Genomic DNA, 21,980 nt, shown 5'->3' with positions numbered 1-21,980 from the left:
GGAGCTCTCAGCAAGCATGTTATTTCCTATCCAAAACAAAGAGTATATGAACAAGTCAACTCATGAATGTTTTTTTAGAGCTAGAACAGAATTGAATTCTGTTTGGTTTACTGATTCTGTTATTTTCCTGTTTACTACAGGGATGCTGCATTAAAACAATCTGTATAGTATCAAGCGCTATATAAATGAAGGTGATTTGACTATAACAAGAACATTCCCAGCTAGCAAAAAGTCGTCTATTAGACGTTGAATAGACGTAAATCTTCAACGTCTAATTACGGTCCACTGAAGGTTGAAAATGAAAATTGAAAACATTGAAAACAGGTCAATCTTCAACGTTTACTCGATGCCTACTGACAATTGTCAATTCTCAAGTCCCAACACATTAACATGCCAAATAACATTTTAGATTAACATATGAATGAAACAAAGCTTTAAAGAGAGAATAGCTTTATTATACTTAAAACAGCACATTTTAAATAAAATATAGTGCAATAAAACACGGATTTCACATTCCAAGAGTCAACACAAAACACAACTCAGAAAATTGACACTACAAATGTTCACACACCAGCTCTCCCGGGAGCATGTTCAAGTGTCTCAGCCATAGCAGCCCTGATTTCAACTTCTGTGGCAGTTTTACTCCACTTCATTACTGCAGCTGCAAAAGAAAATATATTAGATGGTGCATGAATAAACCACGTCTTAAGGCTCCCACTACACATTGTATTTACATTCCCAAAAGAAATACAATTGGTAAGCTAAATTAGATATATATATATAAACATGAAAAATGCAGTTACCTTTTACCAGAGTAAAAAATGGTATCCTGGAAGGCTTGTTTCGCACTGCTACCCCGCGCCCCTTCATGTTGAAAGAAGCCATTAGGCTGTTGGTGAAAAGCCTGAGAATACATGCACAAAATCATAGGGTGAGGTCCACGCCTACATTCTACAGATATTCCTTTATGCTTGCATTATTCCTAATGAATCATCTCTTTCCGCATTTTTGATTTTCTATGTGCTAAGAGGAGGGCAAACAGAGCAGGCAATGAGTAAAAATGTAACTGCATAATAACATTCTATATTCTGAGCATGTGACAGTTGTTTAATACCTGTCCATCACTTTATGGACGCAGTCTTTATCATTCCTCCCTCCCACCATTGAGAGCTGGGACACCTGTACATGACACATGAAAAGACACTCAATACATTATGAATAAACCCATGGTGTTGGTAATATACTGATTGTTGCCAGATTGAGCTTAAATGGGAACTGGTCATGTTGACTCATCCATACATGTTGAGTCCATGCAAAATATTATGGGACAGTAGTACACCTCTAATACAAAGGCATGAAAATACGCCTTCACTGTGTGTCCCTCAATTACACATTCTATAAAGCTGTGCATGTTAACAGATGCACTAGAAAAGAATATTTTTGTACAATATAGATCATTTAGACTTTTTGGAGACTGGGGGGGTCTAGTCTAATTGACATAGTTTAGTCCAATTTCTGTATAAATCTTACCCTTTGTTCCCAGAGGTTGCGGTCCTTGAGATGTGCCTCTTCTTGAGCAAAGGTTTCTAGCCTAGCAACATGGACAGCAGAATTCAGGGGCTCATAGTGCCTCCCGACTCTTTTTATCTCATCTAGAATTTCAACTAGCTTTCCAAGCACTGACTTCTGGCTTTCTGTGGAAGAAAATACATTCATTCATTTTTGTCAAGTATTTTATAAATCTTACTTTATGATTATTAAAGAATGATACAAAATAATAAATATTGACCATGGACGTACTAGCTTGAGACATGGGGAATAAGCCTCTCTCGGACTGTGATGGCCTTCGAACTCCACGCTGAGGTGTGAGAGAACACCTAGATCCTGAAGAAAAATAACAAAAAAAACAGCGTTGAAGCTCATTGAAATAGTTGTTAAAGGTGCTACAAGCGATGCCGGGAGATGTAACTTCTTGTTGACGTTCGAATTGTTGTTAAACAAAACGGAGACTAGCTAGACCCTCCCTCCTCCTCATCCCGTCTCCTCCCCTCCCTTCCGGCATAAAGGAAAGTCAAAGTAGTCACTACAAACAAAGTTAAGTTTTACTGATACTTCATTCAGTGTGTAATGTCGCCAAGTTAGATAAATGCTTTTATATATTGCAGAACAGAATGCAGAAAAAGAGAAACATTATCTTAAAATTGTTTCGCCACCTGAGGTTATAACTATAGCTCCCGTACAAGGACGCAATAATAGCAAGATAACGTTAGCTGCTAGAAACATACATGTTGTATTCCCCAAATTAACGCTGACTGCATAGTTCTAGCTAATTACATCCTTGTGTTGGTTTGGCGAACATGAACGTCAATTTAGAAAGAAAAATGGATTTACCTGTCCAGCAAAAACAGAGCAACTGAATGTCGGACTAGAAGCCCTTCTGCCGGCGGAGTTCTCGCCACCTTTAAAAGGTTTTTCCGATGTAAATTCGGTACTTCGCGCGTTTCTTATCCTTGTCCCTCTTCTTTGCAATTTCTTCATCGGAACGTCGTCTCTTTGGTCGTGTGTCGGCCATAATTCAAACTTCCCTCTTGATGCTTCTCTCTCCTCCACACCCCCTTCATGTGCACGCGCACTAACCCCCCAAACCCCACCCTCAAATACTTCTTGCCAGTGATTGGCTGGAACTCTGTTTGTTGTGTTTCGTGGTGCAGGTTGGCCCAGTTTGTTTTTGTTGCCGTTTGTGGAGCCTGTGGTGTCTAGAGAGACCGCGTTTTGTTAGTGTGTTCAGGGGACAGGCAGCGAGCGGATAGTGAGGAGATGTTTGCTGTATGTGACAAACAATGTTTTGGCCTAAAAAACGCATGACATCGCTTAGAGCACCTTTAATTCTCCTACCTCACTTATTGACATTATTGCAGGAGCAGCTGTCTTTAAAAACTATGAAGAATGCAACTTATCATGGACTCACTGGATGAGGATGCCCGACCTTTTCTGCTCCCGGACTGTGATGGCCTTCGAACTCCACGCTGAGGTGTGCGAGAACGCCTAGATCCTGAAAAAACACCAAAAAAAAGCGTTGAAGCTCATTGAAATCGTTTTTAAAGACAGCTGCTCCTGCAATAATGTCAATAATTGAGGTTGGAGAATTGACAACTATGAAGAATGCAACTGATCATGGACATGAAAAAATTTACTAGCCAATGGCGATTCTTTTGCCAAGGTGTGTGTAGAGGGTAGTAAAAAAATGTTTACTGACTTACTGGCTGACTCTGGACTAAATGCTTCTGATGATTCAGACCTTGTGGGTGAACGGTGAAGCGTTGGACGAGAACATCCAGAAACTGAAAAAGGAACAGGAAGGTTGAAAGACTTTGTTTTGAGCCCAGACTTAAAAATACTTTATATTCCATTTGCATTGTAAAGTAGAATAAATAAAAACATGAAATTACTGTCTGAAGATGCAGGACTCTCTGGTTGTCTAATGGCGGTGTTAGCCAGTTCTGGGGGTGCAGGTAACTGGAGCAGCTTTGCATTTTGTCCTGTGGTTGTTAAAAGAAATTCCAAAACCAGAAGCATCAGCAACTTAAATGACAGAAAAACTCATATTGCCAACCATTCCCTGAAGCTTGATGACTGAATTATACCACTGGACCAGCCCAGCCATTTTACTCACCCCTATTTGAGAGCTTAATCTTTGGCGGAGGAACCGGAAGCAACACTGTATCCTCTTGACAAGAACATGCACAATGAAATTAATCACAGTAAGATAACGATGAATACTAATGAACACAAATTTGAAAATCTCACTACAAATAATCCAGAATTGAAGACAAAAGATTATAATCCTCCTCTGCCTGTTAAACTTCCTCACACCTGAAACTGATCGAGTGAATCTCCTCAACTTCTCCAATCTGGTGTAGATGATGATCAAACCATTGATGTTCTAACATCTGCTCTAAGCTGGGGCGTTTAGTTGGATCCCGGGCTAGACACTGTCTAATCAGATCCCTGCAGTCTGTACACATTTTAATAAGGAGAGAGCTGGTTAGTCATGACCATGTGACCTGACATTTTCGCTATACGTTGAGCTATATCTAAAAATTCTGACACACTTCAACCTTTAACTTTCTGTACAAATCGTTTGCTTTATGTGTGTGTTTATCAATGTTATCATCATTATTCACTCACATTCGGATAAGTTGCTGTTCTGAAATATAACTTTGGCTTGTGTGATTTCCGTTCTATTAAGAAAAGGGAGACATGCGTTCGACAACTTGTACAGCAACACTCCTAGAGACCAGACATTTGCTGGGACGGCGTGGAATCGAGGTTCTGTCAAGACTTCAGGTGGGCAGTATTTCAGAACTCCTGTAAGAAAGACATTTGCACATCGTTGAGCTTTTTTTTTTAAAGCATCATCAAATAATTAGTACCTTCAGGTTTCCTCACCCCTGTATATGTTGCTCTCGTAGCCTTCACTACTAAACAGCTGACCGCAGCCAAAGTCTATCAGCTTGAGGTCTATCGTGTCTTTCTTAAACAGGAAATTCTCCGCATGAATGTCATTATGGAAAACCCCACGATGGATGCAGTGTTGCACTGCCCGCACAGCCTGTATCATGACGACCCGTGAGAACCAGTCACTCCAAGGCTGACGAGTGATTGAGTCCAGCAAGCTCTCGCAGGGTTCGGGATACTCCATGACCAGAGTGAATCCTTTAGGATCTTCAAACCACTCGTACAGTTGTATGACGAAGGGGCTTATGGATTCTTGCCTCATCATCATCAGCAGCGCCACTTCTGTAACGAGAGGTTCGGGATGCCCAGGCTAGAGAGAAGAAGCAGATAGAAGGTTTGCTGGGTAAAAATCTGAAGAAAACATCATTTTGAAATGTACTATTCTATGATCTTTTTAGATGCGTTCAAAAGAGCCTTTTCAGCTCAAAGTTATTTGGTGCCTCTAGGCTTATTTGTTGATCACATTTATACCTAACGCTTCCTACGGGTGTATTAACTACAGTAATCTGCACTTAAACAACTCCATACACATTCAGGTTTTGGCCAACTTACAATATTAAGATAGCGATCGTTGTCAGTCTTGCGCATCCGCTTGATGGCAACCTGCACACACAAAAACCCAGTTTCAATGACAGTAACAGTATTCAAGCACCTTGTACTAAGTATTAAACCATCTGTAAATTGTTTGAAATGTGTTTTGATGCATGCAAGAGCAAAATGTTTGTACAATTCAGTAAGATTTACCTTTTTGCCATCAAATTTGCGTATTCCCAGGAACACCCTTCCAAATCCTCCGGATCCAATCATCTTTTTCACGTTATAGAGAGACTCAAAGGACTCTGAAAAACAAACAGAAAAATATGAGACAATTATTAGCTTGCTAGATCCATTGTTTTATTTAAAAAATATCAGTGCTGGTCGAGCAACAGCAAATCGGATGTTAAAATGTTAAAAACTTGACTCAGTTGAAAAACTTGAAATAGCAAAATCTCTCTCTGTAGACTTTACACCGCCCAGCCTTATTTCAGTCTCACCTGTTGAGCTCTTGTTCACTGGAGAAGCCTCCACGGCACCCTGAGCAGTTCGGCCAGTTGATGTCTCTGTTGGCTCGACAGAAACTGGACCCGGCAGACACAGAAACCCTTCGAGGCTGTCGGACCTTGACAAACCCTGTTGGTTTGGGCTCTCCGATCCATCGCCACTCCACCTCCACTCGGCGCAGTACGAGCCTCGGCTGCTCAGACTCAACGGCTCGACACAGGCCTCAGGGAGGGACCAAGATGAGGATGACGCGATGCCCGGAGAAGAATCTCTGGAAGCAGTTCTCCAGGATCTGGAGCGGCCTGAGGATGGAACATTTAAGACATCAAAAACTTTTTTTTTTTTTTTTTTTATAATATTAATTATCAATGTCAGTGCTGGTCACATCAAATTGTAACTTTGGTTTCACTTTATTTTGGTCCCTTTAAGACATTCTATAAGTCTATAAGTAACATTACACCTACATGTCTACTAACTCTCATTAGTAGAGTATTAGTAGACAGTAGACTTTCCCCCATTATAATAAACTAGTGCAAAATGCCCGTGCAAAATCAGTTTTTGTGTGTGTTTTCAGCATAGCTGACTTATAGATTCAGTTTACATCCACAAATGAATAAGCGTTTAGAAATTTATCACGTTTTGGAACCAAACTATAATATTCAGAAGTAAACAGTGTAGCTGACTGAGTGTTTTATGTCAGAATGTTTATTTTTAAACCACAACCTTTTAAAAATGATATATTTAACGATATCTTTAGCATTTCTCATCCAAACAACGTCAAACTTGGCACTGCACTTACTCGTGCCCGTGGCAAGACACCTGTCGAATTTGAAATCCATCGGACTAACGGTTCGAGAGATATGCGGTTAACAGACACACACACACACAGACAGACAGACAGACAGACACACAGACAGACGTTTCTGTAATTTATAGATAGATAATATTATAATGGGGGAAATAATTGTAATATTCTGTAAAAACAAGCCTTATTTTGAGTGGAAAACAAGATAATACTGTTTAAAATAATGATTTACCATTACTTGGCTTGACGCCGGAGTGATCTGGAGCAGGTGATGATGGTTCCGGAATAAAAGGCTCCACAACATCCACAGCACTACTGGAACAGCAGCAGAAAACAGCCTTCAAAGCCCTCCAGATCCTGAGGAGACAACCAGGTCTCTTCGTACGTTCTGGAGCTATTTCTGAAATGAAGAAAAAACAAATGAAAACAACTATTAGACACATCTGTAGTTGCAAAGTTACTTATAGTCGACAGAATGTTCAAAAGGGACCATCAAAATAAAGTGTTACCGTTACTTTAGTTGACAAATCAGCCATTGAAAATAGAAATAGAAACTAAGCCATTACTTCTTTATTAAAAGCCTATTCTGACCTCTGCGAGAGTGTTTAGACGAAGTGGACGGACGTCCATCATCTGGGTTCCGCTTCGCCCTCGTCCCGCGAGCCTGACCTGTGGACACAGAAACAGAAAACTCAGAAGACAGAGATGTTAAATATCCAGGACGATCCTGGCTCTGGGTCGGGTCTGGCAGCGGCAGAGGTGGACAGTAACAAAGTACATTTATTTGAGCAGGGACGGACTGACAATCTGTGCGTTCTGGAAAAGTCCAGAACGGCCGTCCAACCGAGGGCCGTCGGCACAAAAAAAAAGTCTAATAAAGCAATATGAACAGCCAACAGCAGGGGCACTAATACGATCACTTATATGCTACGTGTAAAAAAAAAAGAGTCGGCCTACTAGCCACTGACTTAATAGTTTTATAAGGCTTACCTAGCTATTGCACTTTTAAATTTGCTTACATTATATTTGAATAGTTATAAGTTATAGTAGGCTTTATAGCAGTTGCGTCTGATAAACATCAAATGGGAAACGCTCAAAAAGCGGAACGAAACTTGTTTGATCTGTGCGCGGCCAAAGCAAGCAGGGCTGATCTCGATAACGCGAACATTATTACACAGAGCTGCGCGATCCACTGAGAAGCATTTCAATTCAGCGCAGAATTCTCTATTATAAACCCACAGATGACTATGTGATTTAAGTTAGTTAAAAGACAGATGAAAAAACAGGCGAAACAACAAACCAGTTAGAAAACATTTCACTCCACAACTTTACTGTAGTAAAACTGTAGTAAAACAAACTTTTTTTGGCAGAAATGTGCCTGTATATATTCATATTAAAAATGCTTTTATATATAGTCATGTTATTAAAGTTATTAAGTTGTTATTAAACGTAATGTTATTAAATGTAATCAATGCAGTAATGTTTTTGTTTAGAAGTTATGGCAGTTTATTTATTTTGCATTTATATTAATACTAAATATTTGTTTTTGATAACACATACTATAGATTTATAGAAAAAAAAAAATCAATATATATTTTCATAATTTTTCAGGAATTGTTTAAAACTGCCTGAACCAGAACCAGATCTCAAGATATTTTATTATTTTGCATATTATGGTGAAAAGTAAAAAAAAAAGTTAAAGGTAAAGTTAAAAAGCACCATGTTATATGTATAATAAATATTTTTGAGTATAACAAACAAGTAGCCCTTCTAGATTATTGTATCCCTAGAGGTAGCCCACAAAAAGGTTGGTACACTACAGGAACTGTGTTCTAGAAATAAATTTCATATTGATATGAGGGTGGGTATAGGCAGTAGGGGTGGAACGGTACACAGAAGTCACGGTTCGGTTCATACCTCGGTTCAGACATCACGGTTCGGTACGAGTTCAGTACAATGGAGGGAAAAGCAAAACAAAAATGTAGAAGGCACTTTTTTTTTAATTGTGCATGTCTCAGGCTGTACCACCAAAGGAAAATAAATGCCTTAAGCCTTGTATTTTTTAAATAAGTTTTATTAATAAAGTGAAGGCATAGAACCAGTTTATTTGTAGTGCATTGACAATGGTTTTATATAATTGATTTATTAATTAAATTAATAAAAAGACAAAAAGACCTTGAGATATGTTTGGTAATTGTACCTGAATGAATTTAAAATTAATTTGCTATATTTCAGATCAATATATTTTTTTCCTTACAATTTTAATTAACACTAACTTTATTCTCATCTGAATTATAAATAATTTATTTCTGTATAAAATATTAGCCTACTACCATTTGACTTTATCAACAAATTTGATTTTCTTTTTAATCAATGTAGAAGGTGTAACTTACTGTGTTGGGTGACAGTTGTAGTAGGCTACAGTTTGACAAAAGCACAATTGTGTTTTATTGCGAGTAAAAATAAGTAAACACTTTGCAGTTTGAATGAGATCCTATAAACAAAATGAGGAGTATGTTTTTATGTTTCCACTGTTCGATCGCGCCCGCGCCTCTCTCTCTCTCTCACACACACACACACACACACGCGCGAGCACGCAAGCACGGACTCACACACACACACACACACACACACACAATTGCAAACTTGACATCGCAGCCTGTCCATCTTGCCACGGAGCTTCAGAGCAGAGCCGTTGAAAAACACAGCTCTGCTTCAGAGCTTAAGGCGGAGCTACAAATTAAGTGTCCCTATTAAAGAACCCGTGTATCTAACAGTAGTTCCGCATTAATTAGTTTGCACGCGAGTTATATTTATTTTTATACCGTGTATTCTCCGTGTATATTCATGCACCGAACCGTGACGCCCGTACCGCATAGATTCAGAGGCACAAGGTACTGTAACTATCACAAACAACAATAATAAAATGCATTGACATTTACTTTTGATACTTAAGTACTTTTAAAAACTCTTTTCAACTTTTACTTGTAACTGAGTAATATTTGACTAGTAGTATCTGTAACTTACTTTCACTCAAGTAAGGAAATTGTGTAACTTACTTCGTCCATCTCTGGGCAGCGAATCTCCACGGTCACCAGAACCGGGTCTCCAAACCTCCTGACCAGCCGTCTGAGGGAAAGCAGCGCTCCTGGGTCTGGAGTGATCTTAGGATGGAATATTTCACAGATCACAGAGTTAGTAATATTTTAATAATAGTAATAATCAGCAATCAATGTCTGTGGTCAATTACACATTTTTACTTCAGTTAAGTTACTCAAATTCAAAACTTTATTTCGCATGCAAGGAAACAAATAAATGTGATCAAATGGGTTCTTCAAATTAATGTAACGTTAGTCAGTCATTGTACAACATCATACCATAAACCATAAATGAAAAATTAAAGCACTCACCTCCTCTTTCACCCATCATTTGATCGTGAGCCATCGACATCTCCTCCAAACTGCAATAAAATCAAGAACACAAAACAAAACACAACACAACACAACACAACACAACACAATACAAATCTCCTCAGAAATACTCCCCTGAAAAAATATCAAACAAACAAATAAAAGTAACAAGTTATTCTCAGAAATTATATGACGCTTTCACAAATGTAAAGGATATATTCTCCGATGTCCTTCTAGAATAAAAGTCTCCTCTCAGAAATCCAGAAAACAGCTTCAAAGTCTCAAGTTTCGCACAGAAAATTCTCAGCAAAAGTCTGTTAAGTCGCCTCGCCCTCGTCTCTCAAACAACAGACAGCGGTCGATCGGGAATTGTGGATACATGCAGATTGCAGAATTCATAAAACGCGTCACTATAGCAACTAAAATTTGAATCACTGCAAGATTCAAGTGTAAATATAGGCAGCATTCATAACATGCATCGTTACAGCATCTAAGATTTTAAAACACTATAAAGCACGTACAGACAGCGATCGGTTCGAGTGTAAATATATACGCAGTCAGAATTCATAACCTTCCTAGCAACTAAATTCGAATCACGCATGCACGCGCACATCGACTCTGATTTATTAAACAGTTACAAATTTAATGTTGACGTTTTCTTTAATATGATATTCGTTCTTTCAGAGCAGTTTTATTATTAAAACCCGTGGAAAATGCGCGCAAAAAGGCACAAGGGAGAATAAATCGGACATCATATAAATTAATTAAATTGGCCCTTTTCCGCATATATAACCACAAGGCCAATCAGCTTTCAGTATCACTAATGCGTCATCCAACCGGTTAGTAGTAGTGGTGAAGAAATCCAAATTATTGTTGAATTTTCTATTAAAATTGTTCACAATTGCTACCCAGTTAACTATAAACTTGATAAATTTGCCCCCATTAAATATCAAACTAAAACGACAGATTGCATTGTGGGTTTAACCTGATGCAGCAAAAGATTTTTTTCTTTGCTTACAAAAAATTAGTCATTTTTATTAAATAGTAATAGTAATAATTATTAAAGCGCTGCAGTATTTCTTGACCAAACTGCTTCTGTAATATTTAGTGTATCTATAGTGTATTCCTGGAAATGGACCCTTCAACCTTTCCATTATTATCTCACCAGTTGAACTATAATGAGCATATATATATATATATATATATATATATATATATATATATATATATAAAATGAACATATATAAAAAACTATAATAACATACAATGTTATAAGACTACAAATAATATTTTTACAAAACAGTTATTTCCTCCCACAAATTTCTATACATTATAACTTTTTGTCACCCGACTGAATTTGATCAGAAGGGATGTGTGCACTATTATTTGAAAATCTTCTCTGTTTTGTATTATTAAAAGCATTGTTTGACTATACAAGGGTAAATATTTGATAATTCTACTATGGCATTTACCAAATGTTCTTATGCATTAATGCAGTAGTGGTACTTCACTTTCTCTAGACTCAACTCACTGGGCCCATTTGGAGCAATCTGTGTCTATGTGCTAATATAATATACCTTGTACATCTAGCCTCTAGTCTAGAGAGAATATGGTTGTTCATATCCATATATTTAATGAATAGACAAGTATATATATATTATACTGTACACACACAATGGGCTTACATTCAAAAATGTCTATGAGCAAGACTACAAATGACTCCATATTTCCTGATTGATATTTTCCCCAGTGTTGCTGTGGGTTTCACCAGTGTCCTCCGCACATGCAGGAATAGTTAATCAGGAACTAGAGGCTCTATTGTGTGTGTCATCTCTGTGACAGACTGGTCACCTGTTCAGGGTGATTTTCTACCTTTGGCCTGTGGTAGCCGGGATTAGCTCAGCTCCTGGATATTTTAGGCATAAAAATGTGGTGTTTTTTTAAAGGTCAAAAGATGTAAATGGACATAGTGAAAACACAAACCTTTATTTGTCCACTATAACAGAAACTGTGGTTCAAAAACAAACAAACAAACAAAAAACTGTCTTCATGTACCAGTAATGTACTTAACATTGAGTGAGAGTAATTTGAACATGATCTTCAGGCTGCCAGGTGTGTGTGGCCATGTCTTCTTACTGGGAAAAAAGTAAAAACAACAATCAATAAATGAGAAATGTACAGAGGTGATTTAAGATGCCATGTAGGTTTACTTATTCTTACCAGGATGGACAAGGCAACCAGTGCACCAACACCTCTTTACGTCCCTGTGCATTAGGTAAAAATAAAGAGCCAATTACAAAACAAATCATCATTACATTTCAATCTTTACATATCATTACATCACTTACTACATTTTTAAAGCATTTAACGTAACTCATCAAAAACTTAACAAAGCACCACGGAAAGCCACCATCCTCATGTGTCATTACTGTGGTACAGCAACACCACCAGCACAGAGACAGAGGCAGGGGTCGCTGCAGGTCGAGGGATGTACGTAACGAAAGGTGGCGTGCTGAAAGGTGAATGCTACTACAGCAGAAACTAACCCCTAACCAGGGCCGGCGCGTCCATATAGGCGAACTAGGCAATTGCCTAGAGCGGCACTTTTGTAAGGGCGGCAAAATGTGTGCCAATCGGGAATGAACAATTCACAAAATAGGCTATATGATTTGCTGAGCTGCCGCCGCCCCGCCCCCTGCTCTCACGAGTCATGAGTCATGACTGAGTGATGGGAAGTTCGGATCATTTTACTGACTCTCTTGTTCGATCTCGTTCATCAACGAATCTTTATTTGAGTCATTTCGTTAATTTAAGTGGCTTTAAATGTTACACTTTTAACAGCCAAATTCCCCGATCACATCCACCTACGCATATGTATATATTTGCTTCCTCTTGGCCTACTAAAGTGTTCCTGCAACGGGAGTGTTCTCTGGCTAGAGCACAGAACAGCGGAGTTTGTATGGACAGAAGTGCCTGAGCTTGTGTTTTGGGTTAAGCTGCGTTGCTTTGACATTGTGGAAAATATAACAATAGAAACAAAATATATTAGCCTTTTTACCCGTTATTATCAATCTAAATTAATCTCGTTTTTAATTTAACTTAATTGCGTTTTTCTTTATTTAAATTTTGTTTTTTCTTTATTTAAATGTTTTTTCTTTATTTAAATTTTAAATTTTGTTTTTTCTTTATTTAAATTTTGTTTTTCTTTATTTAAATTTGTTTTTTCTTTATTGAAATTTAAAATTTTGTTTTTTTTCTTTATTTAAATTTAGGTTTTCTTAATTTAAATCTACCCTTTACTGTGTCAGTAATTTGTAAGTCAGAAACATATAGACTACCTTAAAGTATTGCTTAATTTAACAGACCTGTGTGTGTGCGTTTTATATCACTAGTGCAGCGTGAGTTAAGTATATAAGCCCTGCCCGCGTGAGGTGCGCCGCTTCCCGCTCGCGTTGTTCTGTAGTTTACTAAAAGTTTATTAATTCTGAACGTGTCGCGTCTCGCGTGTCTATCTATATTGCACCACCAAATGCGACACTGCACTCCCTTGCGAAGTCGATTGGATGAATGGTTCTCGAAATAATCAAAATGCAAACGGACATACAGACACATAGGGATTCCTGCCTTTATTAGAGAGAAGAATATGTTCAGCACCCTCTCGAAGCTTTGAATATTCGATGTTCATTACTACCGAAGCTTCGAAGCTCAAAAAATGGTATTCGGACCAGCCCTAGGGGCGGCACAAATGTTTTTCGCCTAGAGCGGCAGAAGTGCACGCGCCGGCCCTGCCCCTAACCTTCACAGAAAGCTTTCACGACCACTTAAAAAGACCTTTCTCCACAAGCAAAGCTCCAACATACCCACACTACAGCAGGTTTTGGTCCAATTCATCATTTAGGATTCTTATCATCTTAACCAAAACTGACCCATAAATGCCACTCAGACTGAAGAGCAACTTCAACAACTGCTGTTAACATATTCAGAAGCAATGGAAATATACACCTGAACTCTACATGTTATATAGTTAGATTATATGTTATATTCGCTGTAGTAATGTACAGAATATTTGATATTAAAATATGAATTTACAATTCTTCACCTTATTAATCATTGTTTGTGTATTGGTGTGTGATCTTCTAACCGTATGCTCTTTTGCACTGCCTGTACTCATACTGTAATCGGTAAGCAAATATGAATTCCATTACAGATGTTTATTTTTTGCAATAAAGTACCCTACACATTAGCATACACTGAATGTGGAGTTCTTAACATTACAACAGAGCTAAATATTTTGGGATACTGTAAGAATTGAGAAATTAGAAAATACCGGACAGTCTGGTTGAAGACAGGACCTTGCTGGAAACTACCATTTGAAATCACTTCAGAATACATCTCTTTCCCTCTTCCCCCAACCTCTCTCTCTTATGCTAAAATCACCTGAGATTTACACACAAACTATATGGTTTAAATGTTAACAATTATCATCCAGTTTTATAAATGTTTGGTATCATTTGAAATGTCTCAGTGCGACTGGTACAAAGGTCTCATTTCCAAATAGGTAAAACAAAAGGTAATAAGGTTTTTAAGAGTTTAGGGATAGCTTGCACACAAAGGAAGATGGTCTCTAGACAAATGGTCTCATACCCCCAAAAGGTGTCAACTCTGAATGTAAATTCCCATTGTTAGCAGATGTTTCCTTGTGAAAGTACTTTCTGTCTATATAAGGAAATGCAACGAGAAGATCGGGGCCTTTCTGTATTTCAGATTAGCCCGTGAGGCTGAGAGTAAGAAATCTCACTCTCCTCCAAGTACGCTTACACCTTTGAATAAAAGCCTGTACGGATGGCACGGAAGTCTCAGACAACCCAGTGGTGGACGAGGGTAGTGAATTATGGGCGTATTCGGCCCAGGATAACTGGTCGCCCCAAGATGCTGGGCTCTGTGAAGTCAAGCTGCGCAACATGCATCCGAGAATCTGATTGGTCCGTTCGGCTTGCCCATTGGTCTGAGGATGGAATCCTGATGACAGACTGGGGGATGCCCCAATCAGTCGGCAGAATTCCCTCCAGAACTGAGAAGCGATTTGGGGCCCTTTGTCTGACACAATGTCCGAAGGAAGACCATGAATTTTAAATACGTGATCTACCATTATCTTGGCCGTCTCTCGGGCGGACGGTAGTTTAGGAAGCGGAATAAAATGAGCTGCTTTAGAAAAACAGTCGACCACAGTAAGAATAACCGTGTTCCCGGCGGATGACAGAAGACTGGTAACGAAATCTAAAGCAATGTGCAACCACGGGTGTGACGGAATAGGAAGTGGTCTGAGAAGACCCGCAGGCGGGGTATTGCTTGACTTAGTTTGGGCGCAGACAGGACAAGATGCTATGAACTGACGTATGTCACGTTCTCTAGTGGGCCACCAAAATCTCTGGCGAATAGCGGCCAAGGTACCCCTAACTCCGGGATGAGCGACTAACTTAGAGGCCCACTGGAGAACGGATGAACAAACAACGTTCCTTTCGGGGCACGAGGAGGTCTGAAAACGAGTGAAAGAGCTCTCTTTACGGTCTGTTCAACTCCTCAGACGGCAGCTCCGACCACGCAGTGCTGGGGTACAATAACCTCCTTGGTCGAAGCCTCCTCTGTGGAACCGAACTGCCGCGAGAGAGCATCGGGCTTAAGGTTCTTGGAACCTGACCTGAATGAGATTGAAAAGTCAAAACGACCAAAAAATAATGCCCAGCGGGCCTGTCGAGCGTTAAGTCTCTTAGCGGAGCGGATGTATTCAAGGTTCCGGTGATCAGTCCAAACAATAAATGGGACACTGGCTCCCTCCAACCAGTGCCACCACTCCCCCAGAGCTAATGAATCGCCAAAAGCTCCCGATTACCAACATCATAATTGCGCTCAGCCGGTGAAAGACGATGGGAAAAGGCGGCGCACGGATGAACCTTGTCATCTAAAGAAGAACGTTATAATAGACAAAATAGCCCCAACCCCTACGTCGGAAGCATCGACCTCGACTATAAATTGCCTCTCAGGATCCGGGGTGACTAAAATGGGCGCGGAGGTGAACAACCTCTGAGTTGATCGAATGTATCTTGCGCCATCTCTGACCAAACGAATTGAGACTTGGTCGAGGTGAGGGCAGACAGAGGAGCGGCAACCTGGCTAAAATTACGAATGAATCATCTGTAAAAGTTAGCGAAACCTAAAAACCGCTGGAGAGCAACTCGGAACTCCGGAACGGGCCAATCGAGGACCACCCGCACCTTCTCGGGATCCATGCTGATACCCTCAGCAGAGACCACCGAATCAAGGAACATGACCGATCGAGAATGAAACTTAAGTCAGATAAATGAATACAAAGACATTTAACATGTCACGCAAGACATCGTTGACCAACACCTGGAATACTGTGGGGGCGAATACAGCCCGAAAGGAAGAAAGCGATATTCAAAATGACCGATAGGGGTGTTAAACGCGGTCTTCCATTCGTCCCCCTGCTTAATACGAACGAGATGGTATGCGTTACGCAAGTCCAACTTTGTGAAGACCTTTGCGCCCTGCAAGATTTTGAAAGCCGACGACATAAGGGGCAAGGGGTAGCGATTCTTGACCGTTATGTCATTCAACCATCGATAATCGATGCAGGGATGCAACGAGCTATCCTTCTTCTTCACAAAGAAGAACCCCGCACTGGCAGGAGAGGAGGACGGGACAATAATCCCAGCATCAAGATACTCGGAGAGGTATTTCTCTAAAGCCACCTGTTCGGGCGCAGATAGAGAATATAACCTACCGCGGGGTGGCGTGGTGCCAGGATGGAGATCAATGCAACAATCGTAGGGGCGGTGAGGCGGTAGAGAAACGGCCCGGGAACGACTGAAAACCGCCCGCAAATCGTGGTACTCCTCCGGGACTCCGGACAGATCTCCAGGCTCCTCCTGAAAAACAGAAACAGAAGAGACCACAGGAATCGCAGAAACGAAACAATTAACATGACACGAAAGACTCCAAGACAATATGGTACTCTTGACCCAGTCAATATGAGGGTTATGTTGGATTAGCCAGGGATGTCCTAACACAATGGGGGTATAGGGAGACTGCAAAATGAGAAAAGAAATAGTCTCTTGATGGTTCCCTGAGATAGTGAGACTCACCGGACTGGTAACACGGTGAACCTTAGACAGCATTCTACCATCCAGAGCAAAGACGGTGGTGCTACCATTCAAGTCCACCAGGGGGATGTTATGTTCCCGAGCCCATCTCTCATCAATGAAGTTCCCTTCAGCCCCCGAGTCGATTAGTGCAGGACACGAAACGGTAGAACCAGCCCAACGAAGAACCGCGGGCAGAGTGGTGCAGGATTTGGATGGAGAGGACGTTACAGCAGCGCTCGCCAGTACTCCTCTGTCTACTGGCGAGCTCTGGCTTTTAACGGACATGAAGCGGCAAAGTGGCCAGCCGCGCCACAATAAAGACACAGTCTGTTGGAGATGCGATGTTGTCTCTCATCCGGCTGGAGGCGAATGCTACCCAACTGCATGGGCTCAGGATCTGGTCTAGAAGTAGTAGAAGAAGAAGGCTCGCAAAGTGTAGCGGTAGCTGCACGAGCACGTCGCCGTTGCTCAAACTATCTGTTAGACGAATCGCTAGCTCTATCAGTTGGTCGAGCTGAGCCGGTGAACCACGAGCATAAATCTCCTCCTTCAAATCTACATTCAGACCCTCCAGGAAACGAGCGACCAAGGCAGGCTTATTCCATTCGCATGTGGTGGAAAGGGTGCGAAATTCAATGGCGAAATCGGCTACTGTTCTCTTCCCTTGACGAATGGTGGTCAGAAGACGCGAAGCCTCGCGTCCGAAAACGACTGGTCGAAAACTTTAATCATCTCCTCCTTAAAGAGATCAAAATGGCTGCAGCAGGGAGTCCCTGCCTCCCAAGCGGAGGTTCCCCACTCACGAGCACGCCCAGTCAGTAACGAAATCACATAGGCGATGCGGGCGCGATCCTCCACATAAGTCTGTGGTTGCAGGGAAAAAGCCACCTCACACTGAGTCAAAAAGGCTCTACACTCAGTCGGCTCACCTGCATAGCATGGGGGATTGTTCACACGAGGTTCTGGAAGAGAAGGATGACTCTGAACTACTGGTGACTCTTGGTGTGCACGAAGAAGGCGAGCAGATAGATCATTCACCTGTGCAGCCAAACTCAAAAGAAGCTCTCCAGGAAGACAGCTACACAGTGGATACTTTGTCAGGAGAGATAACGTTGAACAGAAAGATTCTCTCTCTCAGTAGGAACTTGTCCTTGTAGAAAGCAGCTCGAGCAGAGTAAACTTAGTTGAGGATCACCACAGCAGGTGACTGGAAATAGGGCACACTAAGGCGAATGCTGCTACATAAGACAAGACAAGACAAGACAAGGTAAGAGTTTGCTGACAAGATGAGAGAGCGTAACTCACACAATAATCCGACACAGAACAGAGAGAACAAACATCAGAAGTAGACCGAGTAATCAGACAAGACAAGAAACAGGTGTCACCACAAAGCAGCGCGAGCACTGATTGTGATGATCAACAGGTGATGACAGAGTGCAAACATGAAAGTGTGTGTGTGTGCTGATGTGTGAGTGAGATGAGTGTGTGTGGTATGAGAGTGAGAGAGAACAGAGAAGCAACCCAGATCTTGACAGAGAACTTTCCAAATGGATGACAATGTGTAATAGACTAGCAATGCAAAGAGCTAACTGTATTATTGTATAACATTTTATACCTGTGTCTTTCTCTTTGCTGCCATGTTGACAGCTGACTTGCTGTGAAGTAAAACAAAACATTTGTTTAGCCTTAGTTCAAGTTTGCATTGTTCCTTGCTCATTGTACTGGCTTTAGCCAAAGTCATTTCACTCAGCGGCCATCTTTGAAATGCCTCTTGGGCATCCAAGTGCAGCTCCTATCTCTCTGAATGGGGAAACATCCAATTCTCCAAAACTGTTAAATTATTACATTTAAGATTAAATTTCAGTTTTGAAATCACCAATAAAATCTGACAACAACAGTCTCATATTTTTTTTTTTCCCTAAAGTATTTTAAAAAAAAAAACCTTCTCAGACTGGAGCAGCCAATGGGCATGAGCAGTCATACACGCGAATCTCAGAATACTGTCTATTTCTAGAGCAACCGGAGCTTCTAACGGCAATTGGGATGACATGTTAACTTTTCTAATCAACACTTTGCTCTTTTATTTAGAAGGTTGGATTAATTTGCCATGTTGGGCATTATTAATGAGTAATAGGAGTGTAACGTTTTCATATATCTAGTCTTTGCTTCAGCCCACCTTCTTCTACTCACCATTCTGGTTTTAATACGACTCCCTCTATCTCTCTTCTCTCTTCCATATCATTCATCTTAAAGGACAACTCCGGTGAAAAATGAACCTGGGGTTAATTAACACATGGTTACTGAGTCGATTGTTTCCTGGAATGCGTTTTCATGATTATAGAATGTAAAGAGTTTTATCTTTAGTTTTATCTTAACTAATCGAGTCACGAACGCCGTGCTAAGTGAGCTGGTCGATAGGAATTACGTTTGTGAAATCTAATGTAGCGCGGCGTTCGTGACTCGATTAGTCGAGACTGTTTTCCAAGATGGCTCCTGCATGTAAACGCGTAATGTACTGTCTTTATAAAGTATCTTCTTATTAAACTGTCTGTACAGTTACAAAGTTCTCAATACTTCGGTTTGCATGTAGGGACCCTCATTATGCTACCGTGTTAGTGTGAGGCTATTTTGAGCCTTGTTAGTGGTATTAACTAGCAATTTACTTTTACTTACTCTGTGCCCCATATACTAGCGTTATGAGCTACTCTGTTTTTAGAGATAAAACTCTTTGCATCCGATTTTCATGAAAACGCATCCCAGGGAACGATCGACTCGGTAACCATGTGTTAATTACCCCTAGGTTCATTTTTCACCGGAGTTGTCCTTTAAGTGCACTGATCATTCTTTTCTTTACCTGTTTCTTCTCCTTTGCCTGTTTAGTCTTTTCTTTCACTTCCATGTCTTCTTCCTCAACAGGTCTCTCTGGTTCTCCCCCTCCACTTTCTGTCCGTTGTTCTTCAATTTGCTCTTTATCCTCCGATCTTTCCTGCATCCTCACTTCTACATTTTTCTCTGATTAAATGTCTTCATCTTCTACAGCCTCTTTTAAGTCCTGACTCTCTGTCCTATCACCCTCTGTGTCCTCTTGATCTTTTTCTGGACTTTTGAATCTCTGTTCCTCAACAGGCCTCTCTAGTTCTCCCCCTCCACTTTCTATCTGTTATTCTTCGATCTGCTCTTCATCCTCCAGTCTTTCCATTTCTACATTGTTTTCCAGTATAATGTCCTCTTCATCTTCTACAGTCTATTTCAAGTCCTGCCTTTCTGCTTCATTACCTTCTGTGACCTCTTGTTCTTCTTCTGGACTCTCAAACCTTTAAAAAAGTACCATTAAAGTCATATATATATATATATATATATATATATATATATATATATATATATTTTTTTTATTTTTATTTTTTTTATTATAAAGTGTAGTTTAACATAGCAACTTGTATAGCTACAGTATTTAGGTATCAGTGCTTGCAAATACAATTTACCCTATAAAATATACTCAAAGAGGATGAGCATTTTTTCCATCACCATATGTCCCTCAGGCGGGAACTCAAAGGGACACTGGACCTCCGTTGTCCACTTATGGGCCTTCGAACATTTCCCTAGTAGAAGAAGAGGAACATATCCCAGAGCTTTCAGCTTCTCCATCTAAAATATAAGAACGTCAAACAGTACAGCTTTTAAAAATGGTTCATAATAATTCTGAAAGAAACAGTTAAAAAAATATGCTTAGCATCATGTGACTCCAAGCCAACATGTGTTTTTTCTTGCGTTTTTTTTTTTATGTCCAGGCTTATTATTTATATTATACCATACAAAAAATTCTGAAAGGCTATTCAGACTGTTTAATTTCAGAAAATAAAAACAAATCAAGGCTTCTGCTAAAGTTGAGTATGACAAGCTTTCTGCTTTCAATGAACATCAGTGAACATCAGAAAGCGGTAGCCATATTTGCAAAGCCTCCAGACAACTTTTTTTAGGTTATGCATGCAAGGCTAACTGCTATTTACTTGAATGGGGAACTCCTGAAATCTCAAGACATATTGTAAAATTAGCAATAAAATCTGACACGAACTGTGTCATAAGATCAAATAGAGTTAAAACTGTAAATTTTGTTTAGATTTAGTCATTGTGCAGTAGTTCTCCTTTTTCTGGGAACCAGAGCTTCTGATGGCAGCTGCAGTGATGTGTGACTTTACCAACTGCCTATTAGCTCTTTAATTTACAAGAGTTCTGCCCATTAGTGGCACATCAGTGGAAATAATATAAATTACTTTTTATTTCAACTGTCAGTTTACAGGAATTACAATTTATTCATGATCATGTAATGTATTATGTTTATGGACTTATCTTCATATTGTATAGCCTCCTATATAAATGTTTTAGTTTAGAACAAAGTGTGAGGTAATGAAATTTGAATGTTGAACTTTGCTTACCATGATGGCTAAACTGTCAAGGACTTTGGATTGATTCTGTGACGCAACTGTTGCTTTAGCCACTGCTGGGCTTTGGCACGAAACTTTGCCAACCGCGCTGATTGCTTAAATTTAAAATCAAGCAATTTTCCACTCTACGAAAAGAGAAACAGAAATACATTGTTTCTTTAATTTCAGTAAACACAGAAATGAACTGATCAACTGCAGTGCACATACATACCTCTGCTCATCCACGAACCGGTTCTTGGTCGAAAGCTGATGACGTAACATGCCGGTAGGCCCGCCCTCACGTGATACCGATTGGTCGATTGATAAGCTTGTATTGATGAAAGATGCGTAAATGCCTATAAACAGACGTTAAAATGTATTAACTTAAATCAAATTTTATTGAAGTTTTTATGCTGTCTTTACAAGTCTTAACAAGGTGAAATTGCTCAAGAATAATAATTATAACGCGTGACCAAATTCAAGTCTGAAAATGAAGATGTTGTGCTAATCAGATGTAGGGTTGCCAACTTATGGAAAGGAAAATAAGGGACAATCATGGTTCTTTACAGGAAAATCAGGGACACTCAAAATATTTGTACTGTACCACACAGTGCATATCATT

At 40.0% G+C, this 21,980-nt stretch overlaps 3 long non-coding RNA genes across 3 annotated transcripts; all 3 read right to left on the bottom strand.

The window, feature by feature from the left end:
• Positions 1 to 851: 851 nt before the first annotated feature.
• On the bottom strand, positions 852 to 1,575 carry LOC311088633. Its single transcript, XR_014607538.1, has 3 exons — positions 1,531 to 1,575; positions 1,115 to 1,179; positions 852 to 904 (listed from the first exon to the last, which is right to left on the bottom strand). It is a non-coding gene; the product is annotated as an uncharacterized lncRNA (long non-coding RNA).
• Positions 1,576 to 3,482: 1,907 nt separating this feature from the next.
• On the bottom strand, positions 3,483 to 4,292 carry LOC311088385. Its single transcript, XR_014607496.1, has 4 exons — positions 4,189 to 4,292; positions 3,874 to 4,015; positions 3,674 to 3,727; positions 3,483 to 3,539 (listed from the first exon to the last, which is right to left on the bottom strand). It is a non-coding gene; the product is annotated as an uncharacterized lncRNA (long non-coding RNA).
• Positions 4,293 to 11,741: 7,449 nt separating this feature from the next.
• On the bottom strand, positions 11,742 to 21,620 carry LOC311088566. Its single transcript, XR_014607524.1, has 8 exons — positions 21,591 to 21,620; positions 21,371 to 21,504; positions 20,420 to 20,582; positions 20,214 to 20,251; positions 18,553 to 18,592; positions 16,577 to 18,175; positions 11,995 to 12,038; positions 11,742 to 11,909 (listed from the first exon to the last, which is right to left on the bottom strand). It is a non-coding gene; the product is annotated as an uncharacterized lncRNA (long non-coding RNA).
• Between the last annotated feature and the right edge of the window lie 360 nt (positions 21,621 to 21,980).

The sequence above is a fragment of the Abramis brama genome, assembly GCF_963993115.1.
Source record: "Abramis brama genome assembly, chromosome: 8".
Classification (NCBI taxonomy): domain Eukaryota; kingdom Metazoa; phylum Chordata; class Actinopteri; order Cypriniformes; family Leuciscidae; genus Abramis; species Abramis brama.
This window is presented reverse-complemented; position numbering and strand designations above follow the sequence as displayed.